Here is a 10,835-nt window from a genome sequence, read left to right on the forward strand (position 1 = left end):
AAGATAATGTGGTCCTTGCAAGACTAAGGTATATATTAGTAGTCTATCCTATAAATTTATCACAACTTTGGAATACGCAGAAAAAATATTGCCTATCATAATTCGTGGAAGTGTAATTAGGTATATTTATTCAAAGTGAAATTTGGTAGTGACTCACACCAGAAGGCTGAATGTATGAAGAAGCAGCGCTGTAATCTCAAAAATTAATGCTGAATTTACTACTCTTTAGGAGTGAAAACTATACTCGATTATGCGCGCCGTCAGCTCTGCCATCCATGGTTATTATTTATTAATAGGCTACGAGTCGGCAACTGGATTTAGTCCCATGGTTCAATCAAAGTGTTGCCCAGATTAGGCGGCACTCGCTAGTGTTGCCACCTAAACCGAAGTGTTGACACATTTACGGGTTAGAATTTGAGTGTACTCGTCTTGGGCAAAACTAAATTTGGGTGTACTCGTCTTGGATAAAATTGAAGGATCAAATTATCACAAAAAAACCCAAAAATAAAATTTTCAAAAAAAAGGCCCCAAACGGACAAAAAGGCCAAACAAATTTTTTTCATGCCAATGCATTCAAAAAAGGACACATTTGCGAAATTTGGCCTGTAAAAGGCCCATCTGGCAACACTGGCCCGCGGTTCCGGCCAAAAATTTGTCCGAGAGCTGGAAACAAGTTACACTCGGATATGACTACCTAGGTCAGTTTCAATTTCATTTCACATCAGTCTTGGTAGTAGTGTCAGCGTTCAAGATTGGGACAAATTTAAAATGCATGATATAAAGCGTCAGTTATAAGTTATAAATTTAAAATAAATCTTATATAGGCTCTAGAGTTAAGACTTCTTCAAACTTAACGAAATATCTAACTCTAACTTCTTAGTTAACATCTTGTAAATTTGTGATTATCTCTAGAAGGCTTAAAGACTGATTTCATGAAGAAATCTATTTCAACTAACGTCGATGCTATACATTTTTTTTTCTCATAAGGTTTGCAAGATGAGCGGAACATTTAGACCAGTGGTTCCCAAACTTTTTCAGGCTGGCGCCCCCTTTGGCTCCCTCGTGACTTTCTAGCGCCCACCACAGACACATATAAAATCATGCCCCTCTTTCTATAAAATTTAGTTCGCTGCAATTTTAAAAGATAAAGGCTAAACACAAATGTGTATTTCACAAATAGGACCCCTTTTAGTGAACCAATGTGTTTTTCAGCCGATCTCACGACCAATCTCCAAATTCAATTATCAAAGAATATCACCCAAACTAATTAACGCAGCTCAATAAAACTTGGAACATGTATTCATCAGAACTTAACGGTGACGTTTAGCTTGCGAAAAAATTTTTAAATATCACCTTCATTCCTGTGTTATATTGCGATACGTGCCGAAATTCGGAGTTATCAAAGAATTTCTTCCAAACTACCAAACAGATTTGAACGAAATTTTGAATATACATTCCTAACTACCAAATGGTGCTTTTAATATTAAAAAATTGATTTTACCGTCGTTTGCGAGATTTTGTTTCATTTCACCGTCATTCTTGATTTCACACTTCCTTATTCGCTTTCGTTCGAAAGTTACACAGATATAGGAGGAACGAGTTAACGACCGGCTTTTCTACCGGCTGGTTTAACCAAGAGCCGTTTACGTATAGCCGTATAACTCACAAACGAAGGCAAAACGAAAAAATTGTAACGAACTAAACATCACCGTTGCTGAGGTTAGGTATTAAAATACTAAATTTCGTTCAAATCTGTTCGGTAGTTTGCAAGAAATTTCTTGATTACTGTGAATTTAAGCACGTATTGCTGTTTAAATCACAAATGAAACTCGCGAACGAAGGCACAATCGAAAAAATTTTCACGAGCTAAACATCACCGTTCAGTAGTTAGGACTGTAAATTCAAAATTTCGTTCGAATCTGTTCGGTAGTTTGGAAGAAATTCCTTGATCACTGTGAATTCGGCCCGTATTGTCATATAAGTATGGCAAAAACAATTGAAGGCAAAATTCAAAAATTTTTCACAAGCTTCACATTACCGTTAGGTCCTAATTAATACGTGTACCAAGTTTCATCGAGTTAAGTTTATTAGTTTGAGAGAAATTCCTTGATCATTGAATTTGGAACTTGGCCGTGAGACCGGCCGCGAGTCCGGCCGTTAATTTGTCGGAGACGTAAACCCAGGAGAGGTTAAAAAAATATAACTCAGCACTCACTGCAGTGAGTGACAGAGCGCGCATTTTCTCGTCAACGAAAACGTGAAGTCACGGACGGACAGACAGGCGGACAGACAGACGGACGGACATGGCGAGCACAATAGTGCATTTTTTCCATAAATGAGAAAATGGGCTATAAACAGATCTGGGTGAAAAAAACATCGCTGGGAGTCGAGTCATGCATGTGCTGCACGTGTTGTGTACAAATAGTCAAACTAACGTTCGAACTTCGACTTCGGACTACCGCCCCCCTATCGCCCCCCTACCACCCTCTTCTTCTTTACCGCCCCCCAAAATCTTCCCATCGCCCCTAGGGGGGCGATATCGCCCACTTTGGGAACCACTGATTTAGACTAAACAAATACAGTTACATAGATATGTCTCGAAGACGTATGCAGGTTATAGAACGCGTGCATTGACTAAGCTTCCACCTAATAATTAGGTACTGAGACTATTGTGACATCGCGGAGCTGCCACTGTTGTAGTAGCTGCTGGCATTGAACGGATGTACGTGTACGTTCATAGACGTACGTGAGAGGATACGATCACGTCATCGCACATCCACAGGTTCCACTGCTTTCGGCAAAAGCAGGCATTAAACGTTTATGTGCAGTCTCTAATCAACCGCGCAAATGTGCCCAATGAGAGGCAACGATTGCGTCATCGCACAGCCGCAGCTGCCGCTTGGCATCAAACGTACGGTCCCCAGACAATGCCTAACAGGCATTTGACGTACCATGGTTCAACTATGGGACGTAGGGTCACCTAACTTTGCTGTGTAAAACCAAACGTCAGATTCTGAAATCTAAAAGTAACATAATTTAACGCTGTGACATAAGTCATATTTGATCAGCGGCTGATCGGACTAGGCAAGTTTGATGCAACTGCCAAGGAGAACTTAACTGATGCATGATTGGTTGCATTGCGTGCGATAGTTACAGTTCGAGCGCGGGGAAGATTGTGCAGTTATGCTACAATGAAACATTTATTGGTGGACAGTCCCTACACTCTTAGGCTATTTGCTCCAGTATTATTAGGTGTAAAGCTCGTAATTTTCAATACATAACGATGACGTAGGCTGGTTACTGACGGCAGACCCCTTGGTTGAACTAATAACTGGACTAGTAGAACTAACATAGTTGAACTAATAATTAGTTCAACCATGCATGACTGACCCTATGCGCGGCTGATAGACGAAATTATGGAAAAATGCTAGGCGTTTCAACCACTTTCATGCAAGGGCGATTGTGTTCAGCAACCGTATAGCATGGCTGCGCTCCTTGTAACTGTGCACAGTGTGTATGTTTATACTGAACATTTGCACCTGAAGAGTTCAGTTTGTGGCCCACGGCTGCGCCCTCACGTAAAAGATGTTAAAGCGAAAGTCGTGAAAATATTTATAAACTAGCTTTATCCTCTACTATGTGTTCGATGCTAGCAATATTTCAAAATACGATCAATTTTAAATCAAATTCGTTTAAAAGTATTCGGACTTGTGAATGATAAATAAGTCTAAGTAATTTTCGTGACAATTAGAATTTATAAAATAAAAATGGATAACAAAAACAGGAAGAATATCCTGCTTCGTTTCATTGATTCGTTATAGACGTATCTGCATTGGACAGTAACTGAATACGAAAAGACACTTTATTGCCGATAGCAGTTCATGTTATCTGCAATAAATCACTCCCACATCAGAGATTCACAAGAACTTCCGCGTCTGCATTTCAGCAAATCATTTTTGTCATGGATTCACGATAAAAAAAGACTTGATTTTGAATATCATCTTCATGCAGCAAGCGGCTCTCTGCAGTTGCTTCATTGGAATCACATCCAATGTCAAACTATTAAAATTTTCTGCTTATTAGGTCGTAGATTTAAATATAAGTTTCCAACCTGATCAGTAATTTCAGTGATTCTGCTTTTACTAAATTGTCTAATCTTGGGTATTAGGAATTGAGCAGAAAATTTAAAAACAGGTCAATAATTTTCAAATTTCCAAGGAGTCTGCTTCTCGAAGATAAATATAGAATGCGAATTCATACGTTTTATTAAAATGTCTAAATTTACGACTCTCTGCAAACCATACAACTGATGCGAGAAATTACGTACAAATCAGTTCGAGGCTCTTGATCTCTATGTGCAGGTGTGGCGAATTAGGCGTTGCCGAACCCAAATTATCATGATCAAAATCATAATTTAGAAAGCTGTACATTAAGGATTAATATAAATGCGCGGTCCATTAAAGTGAGTCAGGTGGTAATGTTTAATACCATTCGACTTTAGGCATTTCCTTATTAGTATCTTCCTTGTTAGAAGATAATTGCATTGATTGCGATATGTCCGTAAACATATCCTTGTGTTAATTAACCTTCTCTTATCCAACCCGGTATGTGGCTTATCAACTTGGTAGCAAATCTATATGAGCTCTGCCTAAGCACGAACACCTCAGTCTTGGGCGAGGAGCGCTGTCGGTATACCCCATTGCTTCTGTCCATGTCAAATAGGACAGTACTGCTAAATCAAAGTCAGAGTAGAGAACGCCCCTCGAATATACTCTAGACTTATTCTTACTTCAACTGGACGCCGAAGACATCAGTGTTAAAGCTCCAAAATATACCCCTGTACCATCCTAAACTGTGAGCCGAACTTTATTCCCAAATAATATTCTATAATATAATCGTTTACGCTGTTCCTCCTCAATATCTTTCAATCACGCTACTACCGAACAAACCCTCAGGTCATACTTAATTACTAAACATAAAAGCACAGTGGCGCCCAAAACGGCTGATTAATACTTACAGGTGACGCCCCCCCCCCTCACAAATATCACTGATAATAAAAATATTATTATTTTTTTCTCATTATCTTATAGTTGAACCTACTTGGTACTATACAAGCAAGAAGTTATCGTTTTATAATTTTAGGCGCACACGTCGTGCATTTTAATAGACAAAGTTATGTCTCATGTTCTTGATCTCCCACAGAATGTGTACATTAATTGTACAAGCCAATCAACATACGCTTCACTCTGCAATAAATTTGTGTCATTGTTTTAAAATGCTTGCAAGTGAGTGCAAATAACTTCGACTCTCTTAAATTCAACTCTTCTTCCCAATTAAAATATCTTTCTCGCGTGGCCAAGAAAAACGTTCGCTGCTGCATGGCACACTAGTTGCTCAAATTATGAATTAACTCATTGCAAAGATTCATTGCATTTATTAATAATCGGAAACGCATGTAAGTTAAGCATTCAATTATTATTCAAAGACAGTCAATATATGTAGTCTGCCGCTCCGTCTATNCGGTTATTTCCAACACTGTAGGAGCAATTCATTAAATTGGTGATTTACATGATATTTTGAGATTTCGTTTTGTCAGAATAGCATATTGAGGATACAGGATCTCCTGGCCGGTCTCTATATATCTATATAAGTGTCGGAGGTCCAGTCGCTGCGTTACTTGTTCATTAATTGATACGAGCCTGTGCAGTCGATACATACGAGCATGTACATTCATGTGTCCCGATGTTTTTCATTTCATCAGATATGATTTCATGAATGTATCCGATATTCATTTACGAGTACTATAACCACGTGAGTCTTTCATCGATCAGGGAAACGCGCTCAATCACTTTCTGTAATGTATTTCCGATGCCAGGCTTCACTTTAAAAAAAACATGCTAACAAACTTCCCGAATGTATCCAACAGATACCAGAGTACTAATGAGCAAGTTCCGGTCGAGCTAACACTTCGACGATCAGCGTAATCGGAGTAGCTTAGAGTAAAGAGGTTCCGTCACGCGGGAAAAGGTTACGCCCAGTAATTTTCAGAATTCCTGTGATGGTGAAGGCACCAGTCGTTGTACTGTGATAGCCTATATAGCTCGCCTAGTGTTGGAACATGCAGGCAGCTAAATATGATCCGGCTAACTTTGTGAAAAGAATAATTTTAATGCGATAACTACATGTGGAAGGATTTAAACATGTCTTGCAGTTGCATGGCTTTCTTGATAATTGGGGGTTTTGAAAATTTGACCACAATAATTTGGTCAATATAATGTTGCAATTATTTGTAGTTTTGGAAACATTATATAATTACGAGATCAATGATCGACATTTGATTCGCGAACCTTGATTGTGATTGATATATACCAGTCTTCATTGAATTTCGGTTTAAAAGATTCAATGTTACACTCGTACAATTCAGGAGGAAAAACCATTTAATTTATGGTTAATCATGATTCAATTACGATTGTTTAATTGTGTTAAATCCTAGATAGTATTTTTTTATGGTTACATTGTTATGTCGGACTCAAAACCACTATCTTCATGTTTCATCGCCGACGTTGTTAACCGTTACAAACTTTCTTTTTTGTTGGATTTATTTTCGGAAGTTTGTTGCTCAAAATTCGAAGTGTAAGCATTACATTATTATAGTGGTATTTCTCGAGGACTAACACTATTGTTCCAATTATTCATTTCTATATGTAGCAAATGAGCTTGTATATATGATGCATGATGCTGCTTCATGCGTTCAAATATTTTGTATTCATATAAAGATGATGGAAATTTTGTTAGCATTCTATTCTTTTTCGTGTCATGCTGCAGTGTAAAAAGGATTTCTGCGGCGGTTCGAAATGCCGTCTTTAGCCCACGCACTATCGGGAAATTACTGGGATAATCGAACAAACATGGGGTAACATGGGGCAAAGTGACCACTGCGGGTCATGGGCCCATAGCGGGTTTCTCGCTAAGTATGGCAGATATTGGGCCGTGTTCTCTACCGCCGGTCGACAGTTTCACTGGGCTGAAGTGTGAGGCTCTACGTTTTGCTGAGAGTTTGCGTTGATAAGTTACTCGCAAATAACTGGAACATAGCTTGAATAATAAATTTTTTTTCCTCTGCTAAATAAAACTGTTTCAATTACTGTATATGAAGCTTCTGAAATTACTGTGAATTATATTTTGAAAGTAAAATTTATAGGGATAATTTGAGTTCAAGTTTAGACTATTAAAGCTTCTAAAATAAAATGTTGACACGATATAAATTGAAATGATACCTAGTGGGGCAACGGGTCCGTGCGTGTCACGGGGCAAAGAGCCCATGGTGGGCTCAATATCCCTCGGTGAAGTTTTGTGCTATACATCATTAGAATTGTCTCAATGAGCTCTTCAAAGCTATGACCAGCTTTTCGAATTACAAATTACACTTCATATTGTGTGATTTTTTATGGCCGCCTCAAGGCAGCAGGTTCTAGTTTCTAACTATGCATATTTTACCACCTATCGAGTTATTGACTTATGCCTTGCTGAAAGTTGATTTCAGCCATCACCAATGAGCCAAAAGTTGATGAGTTTTTATGGTGTTAGCTGAAATCACGATTAAGTACGAATTCCCTGCACATAATATCTGGATTATGGACGAAACTGGAACAAAGTTTTTTCTGATCTAGTAAATATATTTTTTCTAGTCAAGGATACATTTTTTCATGTCAAGGAAACATTTTTTCATGTCAAGGAAACATTTTTTCATGTCAAGGATATGATTTTTTAGGTTTTAATAAATGTAATATTTTTATTACATTTTCTTATTTTGAACTGTAAAGTGTTGCTTTATCATTTTTAAACAAAAAATATGCAAGTGTGGTAGAAGGATCATGCAGGTGTGGGCGCCTTGCTCCAAGCCCATGGGCCCATTGTCCCAGGGTGGGGCAATGGGCCCATTTTGACACTTTTTATAAATTAGCGATTGATTGAAAATTGAATAACTCTATAGGCGTCTAATTCACATCATACATTCCTCATTAGTTGTACCTTAAAATAAAACAAAGAACTACCTCGTATGAATTGGACTTTATTAAAAATTTAGTTTTAAAAATAAGGGGCCCTCTGTCCGGCCTGTTCCATATTACCCTATTGGTTAGGAGTACAAAACTCGGTATGCTAACTTCGTCCTTTCTACATAGTTTGCCGTGCATTGCACATGCGTACGTTGTTATTTTCTGATGAATTTAAATTGCCGAAATTACCACATCAAGCAACGATATTTCACATTATTTAACCTTAAACTCAGTAATTTGTCTCCTGCAACATTTACATTTAACAGAAGAATCACAAGAAGAGAATCAGTAATCTCTAAGAAGAATCTCTAATCTTTTAAGGCACAAGAATCTTTAACCTTTTTAATCAAATTTTGTTGGAAACGGCAAGGGTTGAATGAATTTCTCGCATCAGCGTTCAATTAACGATCAACCATCTCCGAATAATGGTCGGATTGTGACATTTATTTATATTAATATGATTCAATTTCGGTTTTATGAATCATTATCTACTATTATGTATTTATGAAAAAAGTTGGATGGAACACAAAAGAATGAGTTATGTTAACAATTTTATTGTTTTTTTTTTAATAAGTCGGATGGTATTTTTTGGCGTTGATAGATCGAAAACTAGGTTTCCAAATCAGGATCAGACTATTAAAATCCTGGGCCCTTCTAAATCTGCAATAACTTATTGCAGATTTAAAAATCTTAATCTTTAATTAAACCTTCAATAACTTCGCACAAATTTTGACTTCTACATCTTTCATATCTATAATCGACCAGTCCATATCATGACGTCAAAGTCTGATAACCTAAGCGGCGAAGTTTGCTGTATGGGAACGCTATCGTATTTTGACGATAAAATAATTTATATTATATTTTACAACCCTTGTTTTTGCGGTAGTTTGACGTCAAGAATGCCAATGAATACAATGTGCCGGTTATCGGTGTTACTATCTGCGCAATTTTTTGGAAGAGTGAGCCTATGAATGGTACTTCTGATAACATTAGTTTGCCTCGCTGCAAAAATTGAGTTCCGAGCAACGCCGGATTTGGATGCATGGTTGTAAATATGATTCGACATGCTCTATCTTGCCGCCTGAACCCGCACAGTGTCCAATTTTATGAAAGTAATGAACATTCAAATTTACGTCGATATTGTCATATGCTTGGGAACGTTTATTAAGATTGCTTATAGTCATGCAATGACTGCCTGCAATATATGCACCTGCCCAGAAATATTATTTTTTAACGAAACCTAAATGGAAAAATAAGAGAATTGAACGCCCAGACGAGCTCCAGTATAGTTATAGTTAAGTTTCGTATCAAGATCACTTGCCTGCCAAGATCATAAATTCACAAAAAATTAAAAGCGAATAAAATTGCCACAAAATTTACCATTTCTTTTTATGATAAAATGTTTCGAAGTCCAGCTCCATCGTCAGTTCAAAATCCTAAGAAACAAGCATAATCAATTAGTAAACTAAAATTCACATCTAAGATAATAAATGAAGATAATAAAACACTAAATTTAAGAATGAAAAGACAAATAAACAAGAGCAGACATGCCCATCTATTTACAATTCCAAGGGATCGGAACTGAATGCGACATTTACACTATGTTTCTAATCAAAACAAAACATGCACGGATTTTAAAATTCGTTGGTCAAAAACACCGGCTTGTAAATATTTTCCGTGCTTTTAAATTTTTAGTTAAGTTTCAATTCTAGACTCGACTCACTTGACGCCGACGTTGATGCCCTGAAACATTTAATAATTTTTAATGGGCTCTCGGTATAGGCCCTCCGGCCTTCCCACAGCCAATTATATACTCAATTCTTTTGCTTGCAATGTTTATCTCAGTCGTGAATGGTAACGTTGACAATAATTATTAACCACGTCACAAATTCATACTTCCCCTCAATAATTACAGAATCTCATTCTTAATGCAATACCTAATAACATTCTCTTGCTATAAGCAAGAGAATGTACATTATATGTACATTACATGTACATTATGTACATTATGTACATTATATCATGATGAGTTTGCCTTCTCTATATCACGTAAGGTTTTTGTCGACATTGATAATTAATAACTTATAGAAGCGTATAAATTGTTTCCTTCGCCGAATATTACGAGTTCAGAAAAGCATGCAAAATATCGAGCGAAATAAATTGTTTAAATGGAATTAGTTTATATGGTCAATGTTTAGTCGCAATTCTGTATTCCTTATGCCATGTATTGTTGGAGTTAAAGCCTGTCAGCATTGTATGTGTGTGATAAGTTTGAAATGGTGAAAACATTTCTACACAATGTAATAAGCACTTGAAATGGGCGTTCGCTTGGAAATATTGTTTTACCGAATCACTCGCTATGAAATATATGATGCTTATAAGGATAATGCAGCGAAGTGAATGAATAGCACAGAATACTAGATATGTTGCTTCTGCCCTCTTATCTCAGGAGTTAAGTCATGGAACACAGGCTTCTGCTGGACCCGATCACAGGAACCAAATAATATCACAAGTAATTTAGTCCACATCTACAGCTTATGCTTAATTAATATCGTATCTCACTAATCAAAACAAAATAACTTTCTGGGGATATATTGCATGAAGAGATCAATTCACAGGGTTTAATGCAACTACCACAAATGACCTCAAGACGACAGAAGTGCAGCAACATCAACTGGCCAAGTGGTCCTGGCTCAGTTGATATGCAGTACTACTCATTAATTTCTTTTCAAATAATGAGCTGGATTGTGATTCATATTAAATTTAATTCGGAATAAA

This window comes from Hyalella azteca, unplaced genomic scaffold (genome assembly GCF_000764305.2).
Source record: "Hyalella azteca isolate HAZT.00-mixed unplaced genomic scaffold, Hazt_2.0.2 contig39, whole genome shotgun sequence".
NCBI lineage: Eukaryota > Metazoa > Arthropoda > Malacostraca > Amphipoda > Hyalellidae > Hyalella > Hyalella azteca.